Genomic DNA, 23,100 nt, shown 5'->3' with positions numbered 1-23,100 from the left:
GCCAAAGATGCATACGCTGAATCTAAATCATGAGGAAAACCAAATCGAGGGACAGTTGACAAAACAACTAATAATCATAATCATAACTAATAAGATTAACAACCATAATCTTCAAATGCATCAAGGTCATAAAAATCAAGTTAGGAATGGGGAATTGTCCCAGAATGAAGACTAAAAAGATGTGACCAGAGCAACATCTATTTCTGGATTGGATCCTTTTGTATAAAGAACATTTATTGGTAGTTAAGTAGGACCTTTGGTGATGAGTTTAGGGAGTTCTTTGTCTGTACTTACAAAATTTCTGTAAGTTTTAAAGCATTTCAGCGGTGCCTGAGCATCTCAGTCTTTAAGAGTCTGCCTACAGCTTGGGTCATGACCCCAGGGTCCTGGGATCGAGCCCCACATCAGGCTCCCTGCTCGGCGGGAAGCCTGCTTCTCCCTCTCCCTCTGCCTGCCACTCCCCCTGCTTGTGCTCTCTCTTTCCCTCAAATAAATAAATAAAATCTTTTAAAAAAATAAAATAAAATAAATAAAGCATTTCAAAGTAAAAAAAATTGGGATAGAAAACAATATACAACTATGTTTCCATTTTGTAGAAGTTGTACACCATAATGTATGTGATACATAGAAGGAGGTCAAAGAATATACATCAAAATATGGTTATCCCTTGAGTAATGGGACTATGTTTGCTTACATTTTTATTTTCATTTATGTTTTTGTTCATCTATATTTTCTAATTGTCAAAGAATTAAAATGTATGCTTTTTACAGTGCAAAAACTTATTTTTGCTTTTTAATGTGTATTCATGCACTTTGGTGGTTTCAGCCTTAAATGGGTAAGATTATATTCAAGGCATAATTGCTTCATCTATAATTCAATTAGCCTCAACAATATATAATGTACTTCCAAGACACTGCAAGATTACCTTCCATTTCTAGAATGTGGAAAATAGTCATATTTGGGAAACATTATTTATCTTTTCTCTTTATTATATTACCTGTTGTTCATTGATCATATCCTGAAAAATAATCTTATTATAGTTGAATCACTGCCTTTCATATTTTTATGATAGAAACTTTAAAATAGATTAGATCTTCTTATTACTATTCATCTGGATATAAAAATTACTAAAATAACTGTCTTTTGCTATTGTGAGTTTCAACATCTTTTTATTGCTTTTCTTAATTCACTCAGGATCATATTATGATTATAAACTTCATTTTAAAGAATAATCTAAATACTAACAAGACGGATTAACTAGTAATGTTGCCAGAGTACACAGAATCTCTTTTGTTTAGCAAATTCATACTAAAAGAACTTGTGATTCTTGTTAAATCATATTCATTGAAATGAAATGTATTCAACATTCTTATCTTTTGCAAAGGCAAAACACTTATACATTGGCCATGACTCTCAGAACAAGAACCTTGAAAGTGAATTTCAAATCATATCTACAAAATGAGATTCTTCATCAGATTCCAAGAGTAAATTTGTACTTATGGACGTTGTTCACTTAATGTGTAGAACACAACATTGGAAATATACACTAAGTGCATTTTTTTGCCTGAAAACGTTGAAAAACATCTCCTGGGTCAGGTTAGCTAAAAAGAAAATGAATAGTGGGCCTTTGTGATTTATTCATACCTGGATGCACACATATATCTCCAATTAACTGAAACAGAAATTCCCAGCATGCTTCCAGTGAAAAGGATATTTTTAATCATGTAACGGTATTTTGGCAGGTATTTTTAACTATTCAAGTCAGAATGTTATATTATAAATCCAGAAATTTTAACAGCAAAACTGAGTCAGAGACACAGAATTCTAATATTAACTTTAACGCCCCTCCCTGCATAGGTCTCTACACCACATACTACCTTACTTACCAGATCTATGAGACAGAATCAATATTACCTGTGCAGTGGCAGAACGATTTGAACTTGGCTTATAAAAATTAAATCATACAACATATACAAGCTCATACCCCAACAACTCTTCTACTACACTAGAGCTGATCCTCAAGCCAAAGTCTTAATTGGAGAAAGACTCAAGGTGAAAAAAATCGGTCTCTTACAAATATCCAGGGCAGTAACAAATTAAGGTAGTTAATTTAAAGAGTATGTTTAAATTTAGGGGACACCTGGGTGGTTCAGTTGGTTAAGCGACTGCCTTCGGCTCAGGTCATGATCTCGGGGTCCCCTGCTCTGCTGGGAGCCTGCTTCTCCCTCTCCCTCTGCCTGCCACTCCCCCTGCTTGTGCTCTCTCTCTCTCTCGCTCTCGCTCTCTCTCTCTGACAAATAAATAAATAAAATCTTAAAAAACAAAACAAAACAAAAAATAAAGGTAGCAGCTTCAAGGAGGCTGCAGGCAAGGCTAACTCAGTACCTCAACAGAGACATCAGTGACCCAGGCTCTTTCTAGCTTAAGGCTCAGTGATCTTCAGTGTATTGTCTGTCATCCTCAGACTTGTCCCCTCATTGTAGCAAGGTGGCTATCCCAGACATCAAGTCAGCAGCTATGTCTGAAGGCAGAAAGGGCAATGTTTTTCTTTTCCTCAGGGAGAACCACTTCACAGAACTTCACCGGCAGACGTCCCCTCAGGTCCATTGGCCAAGAATTCTTGGATCTCATGCCAATGTCCTAGTTACAAGGAAGCTGGGAAAGTACCTTTCTGACATTGCAGCCTCTGAAATGAGAGTCTGCTTTGCCAGCAGGAAAAATATACGAGAAAAGAGAATGGTTGTTGAGTAGACAACCAATAGTGTCTACTATACTATGTGTTTTGGGGCAAAAAACATGTTTCTGGTGAGAAACATGTTTTCTTTACTTTTTAAAAAATATTTGGACTTTTTGTATAGCTTCAGGTAAGCTTTAGGTAAGTCTGTCCCTTGCTATTCATATGCTTCTGAATGTGGTAGGTTTGAGACCATGTTTCTGTTTAACTTTGCAGCCGTGGGGAAGACGTTTGTCCGTGTTCTCCTGTGTTTTCAATGGACTAACCACAGAGAACTGCATTCCCGTGCCTCTGTGCTGATAACGTCCTGCATTTACTAAAGTTAGCAGTAATTTTTGAGATGAATGAATGAATTTTGATGAATGAATGAATGAGATACCAGACTTGTAGCAGAGGTGATTTGATACTAAGTCATTACATGTGGATCTAGAACCTAGTATTATTCCTAGGGATGGGGTGGGGGGTGTGACTGCTATAATTAGGGATCAAGTGCACCATTTGGGAATGAAAGGAGGAATGAAGCCAATTGGGGCTTTCGTTAATTCAAAGTTTGCTGAAAATAGAAGTTATCTGGGGAACTTCATAATTATGCAGATTTTCAGCCACCTCCTTAGAAATTCTGATTCAGGAGGTCTTGTGTCAGGCACAGACATTTTTGACAAGAATCCTAAAGTGGTTCTAATGCTGTGGTCAATGGAATCATCTTATATTCCTAATTAAGCAGTAAACTCCTTAGGAACCAACTGCATGCCTTATATTCCTTCTGTTCCCCCCCCCACAGATTTTAATTGTATGATGTAAATGTTCAATATGCATGTCGATTGAAATGTCTGCCAGTTTAAATTAGGTCACTGGAATTGACCACTTAGGATGATCGTAGAGTCACCTGATGAGGAAGTTAAAAGTACTCACTAGCTTAATGCTAATTGCATCTTTAAGGTGCTAGACATTGTAGGGGAACCAGAGGTGAGCGGAACAGAGTCTGCATTTGAGGTAGTTACAAAGCAGTGGGGTACAGGTGTAATTTAATACAAAGCAGAATTTGATGCATGTTATGATATGAATAAAATCCTGTGAGAGAGGAACAGTTAGGGAAGGTCAGCTATGCCTTGAAGAACAAATAAGATTTCAGTAGATGGTGAAAAAGGAAAGGTCATTTCACACAAAGGTGTTCACTCATTCATTCATTCAACAAATGTTTACTGAGCCCGTCATGTGCCAAGCACTGTTCTAGGGGTTAGAGATACAGGAATGTGCAATACCAAGTCCCTGCTGATATTCAAAGGAGGATGGGAGATAGCCAATAAACAAATTAATTAGTAATGATGTATTATGCTGTACTTGATAAATAGTGACATTCTATCTCTTGTGTATGGCAGCTATGTAAAAACTAAATTGAAAAGGAGGAGAGGTGGGAGCAGGAAGGCCAGTTAGGAGACCAAAGTAAGAAGAGAGGAAGACATGACAAGAATCAGAAATAGCACATGCCAGTAGAAATGGAAAGAAATCAATTCAATAAAAAAACTGTAACACTACAAGGATAACAAGAAAAACAAATATGAGAAAGTTACAGTTTTGATGACCTAAAGACCCACATCCTCACCCCCTCTGCTGTCCATTCTCACCGTCCTTAGAATGGCCTCCCCAGAACTTCCCTGTCTTCCGCATGGCAGATGATATGAAGGGATGGCAGTAGATGCTCCCTTCTCTCCAGCAGGCAGTCTGCTTCTGTGGGGCTGATCCCCTTTGAGGGCACTTCTTTATCATTTCCCAATTATTTGTCTGTAAGGCAACCTAGGGAGTATAGCCCCAGGTCACTGACTTCAAGAACTCACGTTGTATCAGGATAACCGATTATAAAACACAATGGCAGGGCACCATGGAAGCTAAGCAACAGGTTAGATTTTTCAGTTTTCAATCCACAGCATAGGTTTTTGGAAGCAGTATTGAATCAAGTTGTTTTAATTGAACTATAAATGACTATCACCTTTGTTTTCACTTTTATGCCCTAGATACTAACCATATATCAATGGAAAAATGGGAGGAAGGAAAGGAAAGAAATAGTTTTTAGTAATTAAAGTAATTAAGTAATCAAGCTGAATTTTATAAATGGAATCAACTTGAATATTCTAAGGGTGTTTGATGGAAACATGTCAGGTGTAAAATAATGAACAAGCTCTAAAAAGACCAGAAATTCTGGTTTCCTGCAATTATAAAATAAATGCTATTTAACATTTTACAGATTATAACAGACGTTTCACATGTATCTCACATGTCCTGAAGTTTAGACTCCAAGCAGCAACCTTGTGAGGTGGGCATTGTTACTACCCCAATTTTACAGATCAAGAAGCAATTCCATGAGGTCAGGTGACTTGCCCAAGGTGACAGTGCTAGGAGGTGATGGGCATGAACTCTAGGTTCTATATTTCACTCTTCTAATGAGTCCCTCTTCCCTCCCTATTTATATGAATAATAGATCTGAATTTGTATATGCTGAGTTTGCTTAAAGCTACGTACAACTAATTTTTAGATAGATAATTATCACCTCGGAAGTATCAAAGGGCTTTCTTGACAAATATACAGTTTTCTATGTCAATAAGATGCGAAAAGATTATCGACAAGTTAGTGGATATAAAATTTTTAAATTATTCAGGTGTACCTTACTTTATCCATGATTTTCTAAAATGCATGAGAGAACTTTATTATATAAAGAAATCCTCTTTTCCCTTCTTTCATAAATGATTTCTTTACCTAAGAAAAATAATCGTGGATCGGGCTTACAATTACCATTGCATTCATGAGGGTTTTCAGTCGTAAGCAATCAAGACCAATGCTGGCTATCTTAAGCAAAGAGAGACTATATTGAAAGGATCTTGGGGGCCCACCAAGATCCCTTCAACAGAACGGTAGGGAATCATGCTTGAAAGCTAGGCTACAAGAGAGCCAGATAAACCAAGGCCACCTCACGGGTGCAGTGGCCCTTCACCACCACACCTGTAAGAAGGATCTTGGCCTCCAAAGTTCCCTTTGCCTATGCTTCCACTCGGTCAGGATCCAAAGTCCTGGGAGCAAATGTCTGATTGGCTGAGCCTACCATGGCACTACCAGAAAGTGAGTTGAGGAAGAACCGGGTCCCCTTAATTTCTGTTCATGCTGAGAAAGGGAAAGGGGAGGGAACCATGGGAATTTACCCCTCACTAAGACTAGCTACAATGTTGAATTTGCCCAAAAGGGAGATCCAGACAGATACTGAAGGGGGAAGGTGGAGTGCTGCCTAATGGATTGAAAAAAAAAATCCAGTCCAAAATGTTCATCACAGTATTGTGTATCATACTTAATGTGGGGAGAGGCATAAGAACATTTTCTGACAATAAGAAATTTAGTTAAATAAATTATAGTTCAATTTATATAACAGAAACCCCTGAAACTATGAAAATGATGTTAAGGAAAAATATTTAATGATCTGAGAAGATAGCTATTAAATAGAATTAAAATAAAAAATAGATTATAAAACAATATTTAAAAGAGGATCCTATTTTGTAAATAAGAACAATGGAAGGATATATACCCCAAAATTAATAGTAGTTATCTCTGGGTAATAGAATTAGGAATGTTCATTTTCTTTTCAATGCTTATCTCTATAATACCATTGTATTGTTTTTAAATTATTAAAAGCTAGTTTAATGTGCATATTTTTCATTAAATAGATAACTCAATTTCTTTTGTTTAAAAATTCATATCCATTGTCTTTAAATTATATATATTGTATATGTATATAAATGTATATACATATATAATACATATATATATATATAGTATGAGGATGGGGACATGATAGATAGATGATAGATAGATAGATAGATGCAGTCCATAGCTACATCCACTTCCTTTCAATGTTTTACTAAAACTGCTCAATTGTAAACTTCCTGAGGACAGTGGCCGTATCCTCACTCCTTTGAATCCTACAAAGCACTCACCACACACATTATACATATTAAGTACTTAGTTATTATTTTTTATTGAGGAAAAATTTTACTGGCCAGTAAAAGAGCAATGTGGAGATTTTTTTTTAAAAAGCACTAGTTATGTTTAAATCCTGACTTCAGTGTTTAATAACTGTGTCCTGAGTGAGTCACTCCACTCCTCTGAGCCCTTGTGTGTGAAACGGTGCTATGGTCAGAAATAACCTAGAGGTACATATACTCTTTGACTCAGTTACTCCAGTTCTCAGAATTTATCCTACAGGTAAACTTCCATTCTTAAGAAATAATGTCTTTATAGGTTTATTCATTGTAGCCTTGTTTGTAATCACAAAAGTTCTTAAATAACGTAAATGTCCATCAATAAGGAACTGATAGGATAAATTACAGTACATGTGTACAATGACATCATAAAAAGGATTGGAGAAGATCTCTTTGTATTGATAGGGAACAATCTCTAAGGTATATCATTAAATGCAGAACTGTGTGTATGGTATACTAGCATTTATCTTTAAAAGGGTAGGAAAGAGGGCACCTGGGTGGCTCAGTCGGTTAAGCGGCTGCCTTCGGCTCAGGTCATGATCCCTGGGTCCTGGGATCGAGCCCCACATCCGGCTCCCTGCTCAGTGGAGAGCCTGCTTCTCCCTCTCTCTCTGCCTGCCTCTCTGCCTACTTGTGCTTTCTCTCTCTGTGTCAAATAAATAAAATCTTAAAAAAAAAAAAGGGTAGGAAAGAGGGGCGCCTGGGTGGCTCAGTTAGTTAAGCATCCAACTCTTGATTTCGGCTCAGGTCATGAGCTTGGGGTCATGAAATCGAGCCCTGCGTCAGGCTCTGCACCAGGTGTTGAGTCTGTTTAAGATTCTCTCTCTCCCTCTCCCCCTCCCCCCTACTCTCCTCTCTTTCTCTAAAATAAATGAGATAGGGCGCCTGGGTGGCTCAGTTGGTTGAGCGACTGCCTTCGGCTCAGGTCATGATCCTGGAGTCCCTGGATTGAGTCCCGCATCGGGCTCCCTGCTCGGCGGGGAGTCTGCTTCTCCCTCTGACCCTCCCCCCTCTCATGTACTCGCTCTCTCTCATTCTCTCTCTCTCAAATAAATAGATAAAATCTTTAAAAAAATAAAATAAAATAAATGAGATAAACAAATGAATATATAAAATTAAAAAATAAAAAGGAAAGAATATATTCATTTACATTTATATGCATAAATTAGCTCTAAAGAAACTGATAACATTAAATACCTATAAAATGAAATATCACAAAAGGCTGGTAACATTAGTTGCATGTGAGAGGGTAGCTGAGAGGTTGGGGGACAAATGTGGCTGGGAGAGGTTTTAACTGTATACTCTTTCGTACTTTAAAAATTTTGAAATTTGTGAATATATTTTTATTCGAAAATAAAGAATACATTTAAACTGAAGGGATTAAAAATAACGAAATAATGTTGTAAAATACCTAGCATGTGGCTGGCACTTGGATATCAGCCTCTAATAGATAATCTACCCACCAGGTCTGTGAGTAGTAGTGATATAAGGCTACTTGCTTTTTTTCTCCAAACATTAACGTTACTCCCTCTGGTGGAAATGCCAGGAATTACAACAAATGGGAGAAGAAAAATTTAAACCTCGAACTCCTGATTAAATGAGAAGTGGATTGTATACCTACTTTCATCTCCCTGAACCTCTCTAGTCCATGCCTTTTCAAGGTAGCTCTCAACTTGGGGAGACTGGCGCCTGAGTGCTTCCCATGGCACACAAAGAGTGAATAATATAGATGGTCACAATGGCCAGGGGATGTAGCTCAGTTTCCACAGGCCTGTGAATGTATCTTATAAAACTTCAGCAAAGTATATTTTATAGATAACCTAGAAATAAATGTCCAAATATTGTCCAATGATCGAGGCAACTCAACTGCTGCTATTTGGCCACAAGCATGATTTTTAATGAAGATGATTAATTCTAACAGCTTCCACGATGTGAGATGTCAAAGGCGGTTAGTTGTACTATTCTCTGTGAGTTGATATTTGTGTTGCTGAAGGAGTGATACTCCATCTACGTCAGAATTTTTCCTAATGTGGACCCTGGTGAAGCCTCAGGAACGTTTAAATCCCATTAGCACTATCCCCACTGGAGGGGGAGCTGATTTAATTGGAAATCAACACACATTTTACACCTCTTTGGGAGGAAAAATCTCAGGACTTGGGTATGATTAACAGAAAACGCTCTGTATGGCACCATGAGGAATAATTAAGCTATAAATTTCATCTTTGTTTGCCAAATGAGAAACGCCTTTTCTTTAAAAAAAAAAAAAAAATGATCCACTCTTTTCCCCCAACTTTATCTGTCTAGGTAAATATAATTAGGTAATGGATGATGATTTGTTAGCATTTTATTTCCTGTGTTTGCAAGGGCATTAACAGTGATCAGAAAGCGCACAACAAATATGGTCAGTTTCTGATTTTCAGAGGAAAGAACGTGACTTTTGAGAATAAGATGGGTGAGAAGCAGGCATTCTTGCAAATTAACTCTTCCTGTATTCCAAACAGGATCAGAGAGACTTTTGTCTTAGCTGATTTGCATGCACTAATTGCTAGTGCTGAGTAAATGTGGAGTGATCACCTACACAATTACATTCATAAATTAATATTTTTACTTCGCAGTTATTTACACACAGGAAGAAACAGTACAAATAATTTTAAGGCTGTGTCTACACTTACATAATGAAGTGGTTAATTAAAGTAATGAGCTAGTTAATGACAGGCCTAGAAATTTTTCATGAAATATCCATATAAGGGAGGAAGAAATGTCTTTGCCTGAATAATTCTCTTAATTGCCTCAACATTTGATTTCACTTTCTACGCACAGAGACATGCCCTAAATGACACTTTGGTTATGAATCTGAATTATCCTTTGATTTCTCGTGGGCAGTGTGGATGCCAAGGCTAACTGCCAAGGTTACGGGATTAAACCAGAGATGTCCCATAGAAAAGGGCCCCACCCCAGAAGCACTGGACACAGGCTGACGCAGGCAAGCATATGGCCCTGAATGTTCAGAAACAGAAGCTTAGGCTGGGTCTAGAGTAAATCAGTCCTCAACTATCCATACCAAGGAGTCACTTTATCACTCCTAACCCAGGATGATCCACTCCAATGTTAGAGGGGCCCATCCTTTTTCAAGAGCTCTGATCCTTTGGTCTAGTAGACCTCTAACCTCAATGTTGGAGGCCAAATTACAACTAAATGCTTGCTTCACATCTGCAGTTGGGGGCTTTCAACAAATCCTAATCACCTGGGTTTGGACAACCACCTCACTCATTGGGAAAAAAGATATAGCTTTGCCCCAGTTTTGGTGAAGAACACCCCATCCACCCAGCTGTTCATAGCGGAACTCTAGCAGTCATCCTTGATTCTTTGCTTTTCCTCCTGTTGGTCTAAGCCACCATCATCTCTGACTGGGATCAGTACAGCAGCCTCCTCACTGGTCTCCTTGCCTCCACTCTGGTTCCCTCAGCTGCACCACTGATCACCAAAGCCTCTTCTCAAGGCAGTAGCCAGAATAATTCTCTAGAATGTACATCAAATCATGTCAATCCTCTGCTCAAAACCTTGCAATGACTAGAGCTGAATCTATGGAGTGCACTCTGGGTCTGGAAGCATATAGAAGAGGTCAGTAGTTTAGCTTCTATGGAATACCAAGGAATAAAATACCCAAGGGGGACTAGAGCCTTTCTCACTGTTTGAAGCCATGTCTGGGGTGGAGCTCCTCCACTCAAGCTCAAGGATACTTTGGCCCAGGGATACAATTTATGGGAAAATGAGACTCTAGGGAGGAGAAAGGACACAGACATAATTTCTTGACCTAGATCTAATCCAATATTGTAATTTGTTAATATTCCCCTTCCCTGGTGTATACTAACTTATTTAATTCCTACACTTGAGAGTTGATAGGCTATCACAAGCATAATTAGGTTATGTTTTATGGAAGAGTTCACTCTAAGAAAAGTAGATTATCCTGGGTGGACATGACCCAATCTGGTAAACCCTTAAATGGGATTGGACTCTACTTAGAAAGAAAAATTTGATGCATGAGAAGGATTTGATGACAGGGAGACTTTCCATTGTTGCGTTTGAAGATATAAAGGCCACCTGTCAAGGAATGAGAGTGGCCCCAAGGAACTGCGAACATCTCCCAGTTGATAGCCAGTAAGAAATGGGAACCTAAGTCCTACAACCACAAGGAATTGACCTCTGCCACATAAGCTTGGAAGAGGGCCCCAGATGGAAAAGCAGCTCAGTCAACACCTTGGTTTTCACTTTGTGAGACTCTAAGCAGAGAACCCAATCACACTGTGTCTAGACTTCTGACCTACAGAGCTGTGGACTAATAAGAGAGTATTGTTTTAAGCCACTAAGTTTGTGGTAATTTGTTATGTAGTAACAGAATACTGTTTTATGTAGATTAGTTTAATGGCTATAATTAGGTCTAATTGTAGTAGAAAGGATCCAGAGGACGCAAAACCAGTTAGAAATTGCTATAGTAATCTAGGATGAGATGATAAGGCCTGAACTGAAGTGTTAACAGTCAAAATCAGGAAGAAAAAACTAGTAACAGATTGTGAAGGAAGAGTCCATTAGACCTGATATCCGCAAAAACTTTCAGGGATGGTAAACTGCTATAGCGATGATTAACTAAACAATTCATTGGAAATCAATCATGAACTTCCTTCTGATATCTTTCTTGCAACTATACTGGATTACTATTGAACTATTCCATTTGATTTCTGTGTGTGTTTGTATTAGGTTTTCAACTAGAAGACAAGCTCCTTGTGGACAGAATCATTTAAACTTCACTGAGTTGACCCATAGGATCAAATGTTATAAATATGAAAGGATTTAATTAAATTACAAGGTACTTCACTACATACCTGTTAGACTGGCTCAAATCAGAACAGACTGACAATACCAAGAAGGATGAAGAGCAACTGTAACTGACATGCCTCACGAGGGAATGAAAGATGGTGTAGCTACTTTGGAAAACAGTTTGGCAGTTTCTCATAAAGTTAAAAACAGACTTACCATACAACCCAGAAACCACTTCTGGTATTTACCACCCCCCCCCAAAATAAAGACATATATACACACAAAGCCCTGTACGTAAATGTTGATAGCAGCTTTATTCAAAATCATCAAAAAATGGAAACAACTCAAGTACCCATCAATTAATGGATAAATTATGGTATATCCATACAAGGGAATACTACTCAGCAATAAAACAGAACCAACTACTGATACATGCAACAACATGGGTAAATCTCAAAAAGCATTATGCTAAAAGAAGCCAAACTCACAAGACAACATGCTGTCTGATTCCATTTATATGACATTCTCAAATGGCAAAACTATAGGGACAAGGAATAGGTCAATGATTGCCAGGGGCTAGGGTAAGAGCAGGTAAAAGGGAACTTTTCAAGAAAATACAAATATTCTGTGTCTTGTTTGTGGTGGTATTTTCTTTTCTTTTCTTTTTTTAAGATTTATTTATTTATTTTAGGGGCGGAGGGGCAGAGGCAGAGAGAGGGAGAATCCCAAGCAGACTTCCCACTGAGTGTGGAGCCCAACGTGGGGCTCAATCTCACAACCCTGAGATCATGACCAGAAACCAAGAGTCGGACACTCAACCAACTGTACCACCCAGGTCCCCCTGTGGTGGTATTTTCAAGTCCATATACATTTTTCAAAACTTATGGATCTATACATCTAAATGGGGTAGATTTTAATATATGTAAATTATACCTTGATAAGTCTAACTTAAGAAAAAAAAGCAAAAGAAAATTACAATACACCAACAGGCACTCTATAATAGCTTTATTATCTGTCTGCTGAAATAGGCACCTGTCCAGATCTTTAGAGCTTTTTAAGGTCGGAGGCAAAGAGCAGGTTGTAATATCCTCTTTCTCTGAACTCTTACCCTCAAATTCAGCAAGAAATATATATGTATTAAATTAAGTAAAATAATTGATTTGTACACAAAAATCTGACCAAAACAACAACAATGGTTGTACTACAGAGGAAAATAAGAGAAGAAAATACTTCAACAGCCCATGTTCAAGATGATAAAGAGGTCTGAAAGCAAGGAGGGCCTGCCAAACCCAGTGAGCGTATTTATGCAAATATATACCAGGGCTTCCAATCTGTTTTTAGCACCAACTAGAAGCATTCCTCCCTCCTCTACTCTCCCTGGTGCCATGTAGCAACAGCTGCTTAAACCCAGAGTTTAGAACCACTCCAAATACAGGACCCTGGGGAACATTACCCCTACTTTCCATATCTTAGAGAGGTCGCTACCTACAGGCATACACAGGTATCTATGACAGGTCAAGTCTTAGGAAGGTCCATGTAGCATTCCCATGTAGCATTCTCATACTTCTACTGATGTAAATGCAGACACAACTGGTAATTTCCTATTTTTATTTGCCCTGACTTGAATGTAATGTCTGTATAAACAGAGAGTGGACTATTCTAAAGTTCATCTCGAATCTTAGGGGAAAAAAGGAGGATTTACCCTATTCTCTTCTTAACATTTCATATGCAAGCACACAAAACTTCTCCAGGTACCCAAGTGACACAGTGTAGGAAAGCATGTCAAATGAGAAATTGGTGTCATGGCGGGGCAGGAAGGAACAACAGTACTAGTATTGGCAAAAGCACTAAAGCTAACAGGATATTAGAAATGAAAGCAGGGGTGTCTGGCCGCCTCTCAGTAGAGCATGTGACTCTTGATCTTGGGGCTGTGAGTTTGAGCCATGTGGGGTGTAGAGACTACTTAAAAATAAAATCTTTTTTAAAAAAATAAAAGCAAAAAAGTTCTGTTTTAGCATGGTGGCACCTTATATGTTCAGGCATTTCTGTTCTGCTATGTTGGTTGTCTTGAGTTTTGTCTTTAAACTTAAGACAGGGGTATAAATTTTTTAAAATGATTATACACTGTTCCCTTTGAGAATAAGGAATTTGAATTTAAAATTAACAATATTTCCAATATGTTAAAAATTAACTACATCTCATGTTCAATATTTTCTTAAATAACGATTTTATATAACAGGCCATTCTGAAGTGTAATAAATGATGTCTTCTAAATTCTACGAATGGCTGGCATTACTTATGACCCTTTCTGTAGCAATAGCCAGTAAAAAAGATCATATTTTCAGTATATACATATCATTTTGAAGACTCTAACCTTCAAAGTGAGTCAATTTATTTAATTTATAGGAAGATGAAAACCATTCTAGGAATAACATTTTATGATTCTACTCTCATCAATATCTGATACTTTAAATTTTCTTTTTAAACATCTCCATTTTCCATTGTCATGTTTGAATTACTTCTATTATTGTATTTTACCTGTTTCAATGTCTACTTCTTTTCTTCTATAAATGAATTCACCAGCTGAAGTCAAAATGAGCCTAGAAACCCTTAAGATTTAGAATACCTTTTAATAATCATACATCATGCTGTTAAGAAAAATCAGATACAGCTCTCTCTGATAAGAATTATGTTTACATTTTTCTCATCATTAAGTTTGATTAAAAATAATCTTTTAATAGCAATAAAAATGGAAGTAACATACTAAAAATGGGCTATTCTTATTTTATCAATTTAAAATTTCTAAACAATTTGAATGCTGGTGCAACTGTATGTCCATCATTCCCTCTGCTTGTTTTACTTGAAAAAAAAATATGCCCATTGGAAATGTGCATGTAACAGAACCTATACATAAATATATATAAAATTAAAATATATACATATGCATATCAGCAGACAAAACCGCAAAATGACTCTGTAAGACCTATAGTACTAGAGATGCTTCAAATACCAGTGATTAGAAATTTATCAGAGATTTTTTTTTAATTTAGAGAACAGCATAATTAATTTCAGATAAGCCTTGTCTGGTCAATTAGTCCACGAAAACTTTCTTGTGGTTTTTTATTCATCATTTATGCTGCCGCATTTGCCATTTTATAACAAATTAGAAGAATAAATCCAATTTGTTATGATCCAAGGATTGTGTTTACAGTGTCTTATTTAACCCCCAGACTGAAAGACCCACACATTTGCCTTCTATTTAAATGGATATTGAGAAAAATGAGAAAGAGAAATATGGCTTTGTTTCATATAAAACTAAATATCATCTAAAAAGTTAGTTTATTACCCATGGTTAAATATTTGACCCTCATAAAGAAATTGCATGATATGCTTTTGAATCACTTTCTATTATTAATTGCGTTAAACCTTCAAGCTTTTACTCTCATAATTCTTTTCAATTTCCACCTATCCCTTCAATGACTTTTTTCCCTTTGACTAGTTTAATTAGCATGTTCACTTTTCCCAAACTAAATTGTGTACTCTTCATTATAAATTTTGCATTTCCATAGAATAAATACAATTATTCTTGTCCTAATAACCTAAATATGTTACAAGAGCAGATATTAAATGTGTTTCAGAATTTTTAGGATTAGATATCAAAGACAGGAATTGATACCAAGTTTTAAGAATTTTACCGTAAATTTTGTGACACTATACTCCAGTCCCAATTCATGGTTGAGAAACTTAGAGCAAAATAACCCGACATACAGATCAACAAATAAGTAACCAAACCTGACATAAATGCCTTATTTCTTATGAACATGTCTCATCTCCCCTATGAGATGACCAGCCTTTCTGGGACAGAGCCAAAGTAACACCCCCGGCATCTAGCATATGCCTACCAAATATTAGGGAATAAATGTTTAAGTTGGTTTTTTAAAACCAATGAATCTTTGCCACGTATATTAGTTAGCCCAGAATGAAATATTCTGCCATTAAAGATGTACAGCTACTAAGTTACATGCACATCTTAAGACTTCTGCACAAGTCTCACCAATCAACTGACTTCAGGGGCACCTCATTGACTCAGTTGGTAGGGCATGTGACTCTTGATCTTGGAGTCATGAGTTCAAGCCCCACGGTGGGGATAGAGATTACTTCAAAAAATTAAAAAATAAAATCTTTAAAAACAAATCAATTAATTTCATTTTCTATTGAGCTCCTGAGTTTGTTCTTTCAATATACCTATCATGGGGGACTGGGAATGCTTTTACTGCCCTTTTCTTAGATTTTTATGTCAATCTTCACAATATAGTACAAAACAGAACATTTCTTTTAGAAAATGTTTGTTCCTGACTTACTCTTTTTGCTCTGACATTGTTTCACGTTTTGTGCTAGTAGAAAGAAATAAAAATTATTTTAAATGTGCGAATGAAATGAAGACCAGCAAAAAACTGTTCTCTGCATTGGATAATAGAGTTTTAATGTATTTCTGCTGTCGGGTTGGTGTATTTGTGTGATAATTTTATGTGACAGTGTAATTAAATTGTAAAACAATTCCCATTTCCTATGTATTTTATCTATTTATCATCATTTATTTCTTTACCTACTTTTTCTGCAATAAATATTATTGTAAGGAGAGTTAAATAAGTTAAACCAATGCAATTACTTTTACAGATTGAAATTAACTTCATATATCAATTTGTACACATTTATACAAAGTACCTACAACTTGCCCGATATAAATAAATGTGTTTATTGCAGTATATTTATGATGTCACTGTGGTTCCATGTTTGCCTTCCTTTTGAGTGATGATCTATATGTTTAAACTTGACATTTTAACAGTATTTTCAAACAATTTCATTCATTATCAAATAACCATTTATTACACTATGGCAATTTCATACAATTTACTGAACCCTTTAGACACTCCTAAACAATGATTTATCAACCAATATACAGATTTTAATGCTTATCACAGCAAATATAGAAAGTAACATTAAATAGTGACTTGACAAGAGATAACTAAATTATCTTTTTAAAAAATTCCTGATGAGTCATGTTTAGTAATAGCCTGTATGCTTTCATAGGTGTACTAGAAATTAAAAGAAGTATGTCAGATTGTCCTATTCTTCATGTGTTAAGATGATTAATTATAAAACCTATACAGATGTCAATCAAATAACCTCAAATGTTGATTTTAAAGGCAAGAAAGAAGGAAGGGTATTTTAGATGTTTTGGATGCTGACCTGCTTGATAGCTTCTTGTATCTGGGCTTCCCCCATAGAAAGGACAACATTCCTGCTCAGAAAAGGCATCTCTGGGTGACAAATCTGGGATGATCCAGATGGATCATGTTGTGCGAAACCAGTGGTTACTTAAAATCCCATCCGCTTGCTGCACACCAAACATACATACCCAGTTCATTCTCATGAGGTCTGACCATATCATCCTCTCTGGAGCATCCCACAGAAGTTATGTTGTTGTAAACTGTATTGAGGGAAAAATTTAATTTCTCCACCCAAAGGAGCCAAGTCAGTGGCAGAATGTTATCTTTGTAGGATCATGCAGTTGATTCAGTGAAGGCTACAGCCCTCAGAGAAGCCAAGAGAAAGTTTAGGTTTAAAAACAAACAACAAGGACAGAAAGGGAGGAGAGAGAAACAAGACAAGCTTCCTTTCAAGTAGGATCATTTACATGAAACATTAAACCTGATAAAGGTTTCTGTCAGTGTGTGGGAGGGTCTGTATTTCTTTAGTTATCCACATCCAGAATGAATTAATTTGACACTAATTGCAGAAGGATTAAATTTATTCAATCTCTGTAGACTACTCCTTGACTATTAAAATTAAATGAAGATAAAAATGAATTATTCTTTCCTAGATCAAAAATTAAACACCAAAGCAATTTATGAGGATGTGGGGGACGATGAGCAGTGAAGACCACAACCTGTGACTTTTTGTTCTGAAATAAATTGAAATGAGATTACTTTTTTGATAGATTTATTAATTTAACAAAAAAAACCCCTGATTTCTAAGGCCCCTGGGACACCTTTAGAAAACATACTCTAGCTATAAGAACCTAAAAATATATCCGTTTCTACTAATACTTTTTAAAATATATAGCTGTGCCAAGAAATTGGCTTGCTAGAGAACATCTTTTTTAATAGTCAAAACACAAAAAGAATTATTACAATGAAAAAGAGGAACAAGTTTCAAATGGTTTCACTTCAGCAGGTGTCCTCTCTCCCTCCACGTCAGATTAAGAACTGAGCAAAAAGTAGTATGAAGAGACAGTCTCATAAACTAAACTGAAAGAATCCCTCATTTTCAGAATGGCCCGTAAACAAAAATGATCACTTCAAGGCAATGCCTGACATTTCCCGAGACTACCATCTCTTTCCTCATTTGCCCTTGCCTTTTCCCAGTCTTAGAGAAAACATAGTGCAGACAGGGTGTGTGGGAGGGATCTTCAACGGTCAGGTTGGAAGTGTAAAGGAAATTTGCTGACTCTGAGGTCAGGGCGCTATCTATTATATTGTGCAAACCTGCAAACTGTAAATACCCCTATCCCTGGTAAATATTCCGATTCTTTAAAGTATCTTTCCTATCACCTGGCATGGATTTGATGTATGCATTTGGATTGGGGTTTTTTATGCCATTTTTTTAAGGCAAGACAATAACATGAAAGATGTCTCATTTTCAGGTGTTTGCACTTAAACATCCACATGACATTTGAGTGAATTTCTAAAATGTAAGGAAATGATAAGCCCAGCTTTGGGCAAAATGCTCAAACCAGGGTCATATGAGTCTTTTGTACTGTCTGAATTACTGACAAGGAAACTGAAGATCTGAAGAAGATAGGAAACTTGCCCAAGGTCACAGAAATTGTAGCCCACTAAGGACTAGAATGCCTCTCCCAATCCCGGCCCAGTCCCTGGCCTTCCATTGCAGCATAAAGTTTATGTGTTAAACCCTCTATGAAAAATAATTGCATTTTAACGTGAATCAGTGTCATAAGCTAATTAAGGAAAGACTAATAATGTAATTTCAGGCATTAGTCATCTTACTGATTCAAATTTGCCCCACACTCTCTCATATTCCAAGCTACACACAGAGCATACTAGATACAAATTTTGTAAATAGTGCTTGTCAGATGGAATAGCATCTCACATTTATATATATGGAAAGTCCCTCATATTAATGGGTGACCTGCTGAAGAGTTAGTACTCCATTCAAAAAAAAAAAATCTAGAATTTGAGAGATTAAGGATCTTTTAAAGATGATAATTCATGGTAAACTTCTGTCATTTCATGTCTCCCCATTCCATAAATACCTGAAACTGGAAAGTATTCTTCTTTTTCTTAGAAGGTATAATTTGGTGCTTTAGCAATTATATAAGGAAAAAAAGTATTTGTCTTTAAGTCCCATAAGGGAACCATGTAAATGAAAAATAATGTTACAATATTAATATTTTCTCCTCAGTTGTACTGACATTCATTAAAAAGAACTGAGTTAGTACATTTTACCTGCACTTTTACCTGTGCTATTTTAAAATATAAATAATGATCTAGATTCTTTCACTTGAGGTGGTTACTTTTAGGAAGTAAAGTATTTTTGGAAATACATTTGTAGAACATTTAGCCTATTGCAATAGTGAATTCGATGACATCACCTTTTAATTTTTATATTTGTATTAAATTAAAGTGCATACATAGAGCCTTGTTAGCACTTGGCTTTGTTAAATAGAATGTAATTCCCAAGTGACCCAACAATTGTTTGTGTATTTTTAAATACACTGGTTTTCTTTTTTTTTTTTTAAGGTTTACTTATTTATTTGCCAGAGAGAGAGAGAGAGAGAGAGCACAAACAGGGAGAGCTGCAGGCAGAGGGAGAAGCAGACTCCCCACTGAGCAGGGAGCCCGATGCAGAACTTGATCCCAGGACCCTGGGATCATGACCTGAGCCAAAGGCAGACACTTAACCACTTAACTGACTGAGCCACCCAAGTGTCCCTGAAAAACACCTGTTTTCTTGAAACAAATAAGACTGTACTTGGACTCTAAAGATGCAGAATAATTGATAACTGCTTTGGTGTGACAGTGTTATATCTAATTTTGTATTAATCTGGCTGCAGGTGCTATAATTGACTACAGAACAGCTCACCTTAGTAAATTCTCACTTTTATTTACCCAGCTCAGGAAGAATTTAAAAAGCATTATCACTGGTAAAAATCATCACCATCATCATCATCAGTCAATCAGTCAAACTGCTTTTTTCTAACTGGAGGTTATTACTTATTTGTATGTTTCTAAATATACATGTCATACTGAGAGAAAGAAGAGTGAAGCCTACTTCCCTCTTCACAATTAATCTCTGTTTTAGCAATAAACCAAGCAGAGGATACTATGTCTCAGTACTTTTGCAAGAGCATTAATTAAGAAGGGGAGTGTTTTTTTGTAATGACCCCTATTCAGGGTAGATGGATCTCTGTCCATCTTCTTTCCAAATGTCAGCCATGATCCTAATTTATTGTTGCTATGATATGGCCAAATTTTGTTCTTTTATATGATAAAATGTATACCCTCAGATACTTTTAAACTCATATTTGTTAATTCTTTCATGACATTGCAGAAACAGCTTCACAGAAGACTTGAATATGGACTCTAAGATTTGTTCACACTATTAGTTTTAATGAGTAATCTAAGGTAGCTCTAGACTTTTCTAACTTATGTTGAATGAAATGCACATCCTCTCTCATCTTCAATAAACATGGCGCACTCCAGATCTGAGCTCTTGCTCTCACATGACTTCAACCCATAACCTATTTCCCTGAATGAGATGAATACTTAAAGTCCCGTGGACTAAGATTCTCTGGCAAATTAGCCTAGTTTTCCTCTTGAATGGCCATAATCTAATTCTGCATGTGGAAATATTTCTTAAAAATGTGTGCAGCTGCTTCCCTCTATGTGCTCTGTGAAATGTGGAAGCATCTTGCAACAGTGATGTGTAATATATGTGTGCAATCCAATTTGATTTGCTGAAATAGGGAAGCACAAATTCTCTCTGGAATAATTTCTTTTACTGGTTCATTGTTGAAAAGAAACTTGTCACCATGCCAAAGATAAAACTGCTGCTGGGTTTAGTTTCGAATTTTATAAAGTGAATAAATGAAAAATATATATACATGCATTTCAGACTCAAGTTATGAATAATTAAATGAATATATAATTGTATCCAGTTTTACCCTCAAGCTCAACCAGCAAAGACATCTTCAGCCCATGTAAAAAGGATACTTCACATTTTTTTCAAAAATTACGAGCAAGCTGCCAAACATCACTGAATTCATATGCTCATAAGCAAGAATAACAATCTGTCTATAAAATTATACAGTGGGGAGTGCAGCATTATTCAAGAGTTTTCTTTAATGTACATTTCGCCTTCTAAAATTTGAATTTACACAAGCATTCTCTTAGTGTTGCTTGAAATGTCGTCTTCATCATCTCTCACCCTACCTCTCTGATCCAAGGTTGCAGTGTAGGTGAGAAGCAGATACAGATCTTCAAGTCTATTTTGGCTAAGTGCTTTTGTTTTAATGTATAAAGTATGGCAAAGTAACGTGAATGATCTTAACACACATACCAAAGTGTATATTCAAATGAGTGTTGCCTCCTTCCAAGTTGTTCTCTCAGAACTTATTCTAATAATGCGGTTATTTCGAGGGACATGTTTCTATCTCTTCTTTTGAAGCACAGTTATAAAGTAATAATTGATTGCTTTTCCATGTTGCTCATTATATTGGCTCTGAATAAATCCTTAGCATTAAAAAAAACTCCCCCTTTCGTGTGGCCTTTGATGACTTATTTTTGATACTAGCCATTCACACTCATATATCCTCCCATTGCTGGGGCTCCAGTCATGAAGAACAAGGGGCAGTTCCTAGAAGCCCCTGTGCATTTGCATATGCCATTCCCTCTTGGTTGGAAGATCCTCCTTGTATTCCTAAGCCCGAGATCACCGCCTTCAGAAAGTCTTCCTTGACTGGCCCGACCTCCCACCATTCCCCTCCCAGCTGTTTAGCTCCCTTCTATTTAGTGTCACCTCAGTCCACCAAATTGTTTTACCATGTTCCTTTGCCCTTCTCCTGGACTAGTCTGCGAGTTCCTTGAAGGCAGACGCTGTGTCTTTATTATCTGTACCCTCAGGGCCCGATAGTGTTAACTCACAATATGTTCCATGCAAGTTTGTTCAATGAGTTTGTGAAGGAATACAAATGTTTGTTGAAACGTTTGTGAATGGATACTTGAATGGGTCACCTAAGATATCTTTGAAGGTAAACTTTCATTTGATTGAGTCCTAGTCAAGTTAAGGAATCACTGGATTATTCAATGAATGATGTTAGGCAAACTAGTTTGTCAGTTTGGCAAAATCAGATTCCCTACCTCATATCATAAGCAGATATACAAAATTCCAATTGGATTTAATGCTCTTATTTTTAAAAAAGATGAAACTATAAGCAACTATAACTATTTGTCTAATTTTAGGGTGAGGAGGCCTATTTAAACATAACACCAAAGCCCAAAACCACAAGGAAAAGGTTGATGGTGGTTCTGAGCAAATGTATCACTTTATAGATGATATGTTCTAAAGGCACACTTTTTTCTTCTGAATTATTTTCCAATTTTTAAGATTCTAAATATATGCCTATTCAAGGAGACACATAGAAGAAAACAAGTGATTGTAAAAATACACTAAAGATTGTCCAAAAAATCTGTAAACACAGGGAAAACTCTTTTTTATTATACTGTATTTATTTATTTTTTATTATACTTTTTTCAGGCTAACAAATGGATCCATTGCTTAGAGGTATTTCACCTAAAAGCTGAAAGAAAATATATTGAGCATATTATTTGAAAATATAACTACTGTGTTGTTTGGAAAAACCAGTCTTAGGTTTCTGACTTTTGGGAGATGCTATGAAGTGTGGTTTTTTACTATTAAAAAATGGAGCGACCTAAATGTTCAATAACAAATTGTTAATACATAAATTATCCACGATAAAAATGATGGTGTAGGGGCACCTGGGTGGCTCAGTTGGTTAAGCGTCTGCCTTCGGCTCAGGTCATGATCCCACAGTCCTGGGATAGAGCCCTACATCGGGCTCCCTGCTCCGCGGGAAGCCTGCTTCTCCCTCTCCTACTCCCCCTGCTTGTGTTCCCTCTCTCGCTGTGTCTCTCTCTGTCAAATAAATAAATAAAATTAAAAAAAAAAATGATGGCGTTGAGGAATATTTTAAAAAAATATATTTTTACTGACCCGAAAAGGAGTTCAGGATATATTTTTACTGACCTGAAAAGGAGTTCAGGATATATATTTTTTTTATTTTATTTTAAGTAGGCTCCACACTCAGGGTGGAGCCCAAGGCAGGACTTGAATTCATGACCCTGAGATCAAGACCTGAGTTGAGATCAAGAGTGGGAGGTTTAACTGAGCCACCCAGGCACCCCCAAGATATATTTTTAAATGAAA

This window comes from Phoca vitulina, unplaced genomic scaffold (assembly GCF_004348235.1).
Source record: "Phoca vitulina isolate PV1807 unplaced genomic scaffold, GSC_HSeal_1.0 scaffold20, whole genome shotgun sequence".
NCBI lineage: Eukaryota > Metazoa > Chordata > Mammalia > Carnivora > Phocidae > Phoca > Phoca vitulina.
The sequence above is the reverse complement of the archived record's forward strand: the minus strand, read 5'-3'. Positions refer to the sequence as shown.